The sequence below is a fragment of the Poecilia latipinna genome, unplaced genomic scaffold, assembly GCF_001443285.1.
Source record: "Poecilia latipinna isolate Pla-1442-1.1 unplaced genomic scaffold, P_latipinna-1.0 Scaffold877, whole genome shotgun sequence".
Lineage (NCBI taxonomy): Eukaryota > Metazoa > Chordata > Actinopteri > Cyprinodontiformes > Poeciliidae > Poecilia > Poecilia latipinna.
In genome coordinates, this window is record NW_015113493.1 from 333478 (window position 1) to 335888 (window position 2411).

Below are 2411 nucleotides of genomic sequence, written 5' to 3' on the forward strand. Positions count from 1 at the left end.
ATTTTTTTATTCATGTCATATTTGTCCCATTAGAAATAATAAAACATATCAATCAATCAAATTTTATTTGTATATCAAATTTCAGCAGCAAGGCATTTCAAAGTGCTTTACATCATTAAAATAAAAACAGCATGTGACATTGAATAAACAGTGAGAAAGAGAAAGACATTTTGAAAAAGATTAAAAAAGAAAAAAACATGAAAACCTGCACCCCTTTTAGGACTTCAGTTAAACGTCATTTAACTGGGGCTCTAACCCTCTGGGACTTTAGTCAAAAACACCGTTTGACAAGGACTCCAACCTCTAGGTTTTTAGTTGAAATGCCATCAACTGGGACTCTAAACCCTGTAGCACGTCTAACCCCGTTAAACGTTGTTTAACTGGGACGTTTTCCGGGGGGCTTTATTTCATTAAAACGTAAACAATCTGTCCACTGTTGACAGCGGACAGATTGGTAGAAGTGATTAACAGCAATCTGTGAACATCTTTCAATCAAATCCTCCCTTTCACAGTCTGACTTGAATCTAAGTCAAATTATTGCACATTTATAATCAATACAAGATGCAGCTCAGTTCTGTTCCCTCTTAGTCTGAGCCTCACAACATTACTTTACTTCATTTTTGTCCCATTGGGATTTCTTTATTTTATTTGGCTCTTTTCATCAGTAGCTATTTTCCTTTCTTCTTTTCTCTCCTTCTTCGCTGTCGTTTCATACTTCTCTGTACGTAGATTGCTTTTGGCACTCCCCTGATCAGTGATCACACACATATAGTGAATAGTGGTGTCATCGCCATGGCAATGTCAGCAGGCGGGCCTTAATGCAAAGTGACACTTGTTCTCTGCCTTCCTTTCCCATCGCTATGGAAGCAATTACCCTCCCTCTGAAGGGCCTTTTGTCTCAGTTTGTGTGTGTGTAAGTGTGTGTGTTCTTGTTCTGGCTCGAGTTGACAGGGTGGAACCTTGGCTGTGGGTCATCTGATTGGTTGTATTGAAAGATGTGGCTTAAAAGAAGAAAACAAAGGGAAGAAAAAGCGCATCGCAGAAGGACGGAAGCAAACTGAGGTTAGGAAGAAGTTAATTTTTTGTTTCATTTTCTCTTTGCAACTCTTTAAATTTCTGTTCTTCATTCCTTTTTCAAATAATACTATTTGCCATTTGTGAAGAAAACCTCTTCAGAAACAAATTCGATTGTAAATCAATTAGTTCGTCAGTCTGTCCATCTGTCCATCCGGGACCGGACAGATGCAGCAGTCTAGCAGAGGCCCAGACTTCCCTCTGTCCAGCTAATGGTCCAGCTCCTCTGGGGGAATCCCAGAGTGTTCCCAGAGCATCAGAGAGACGTAGTCCCTCCAGTATGTTCTGGGTTTCCGAGCAGGATGTTTCCTGAACACCTCATCAGGGAGGCGTCCAGGAGGTGAGCCCTGACACCCTGAAGGAAGCTCACTTCTGCCACTTGTATCAGGGATCTTGTTATTCTGGTCACTAACCAAAGCCCATGACTATAAATGATGGTAGGAACGTAGATGACCAGTATCCATGCCGTGATAGACTAGAGCCCACATCATTCCAGATCTGCCTATCAATCTCCATCTCCATGTTTCCCTCATTTTTGAGCAAGACCCTGAGATACTTAAGCTCCTCCACTTGGAGTAGAATCTGGTCCCTGACCCGGAGAAGGCACTATACCTTTTTCCACCTCAGGACCATTGCCTTGGATTTGGAGGCACTGATCTTCATCCCAGTCGCTTCACACTCAGCTGTGAACCGCTCCTACGGAAGCTGGTCCAGAGTTCCACAAGAAGGACGAAAATCACACTGCTCTTCCTGAATCCAAGGATAAACTATATGACGGACTCTCCTCTCCAGAACCGTTGAATGGAATTTACCAAGGAGCCTAAGGAGTTTGATCCCCTATACTTGGACCACACTCTACAGCCCACTTTTGAAAAAGGAGGACCATGACCCTGGTCTGCCAATCTAGGGGGAACCACATTCTGTTACATGTTACAGCCTTATTTCTTATTCCAGTTGTATTAAATTAATCTTTCCTCAAAATTCTGCACACAAATATAAGTCAGGGAGGTATCAAGAACCCCGTTGTCACTCTGTCAGAGCTCCACCATTCCTCCGTGGAGAACCTTCCAGAAGGACAACCATGTCTGCATCAAAGCACCTGTCAGGCCTTTATAGTAGAGTGGCCAGGTGAAAGCCACTCTTTAAAAATGCTCATGGCAGTCTGTCTGGAGTTTACCTAAAGGCTCCTGAAGGACTCTCAAACCCAGAGAAACAAAATGTAAATGCCAGGTGTCACCATCAGGATCACCAGGCCAATAACCAGTGGTGGAGAAAGTACTCAAAAAATGTACTCAAGTAAAAGTAAAACTACCACATTAACATTTGTACTTAAGTAA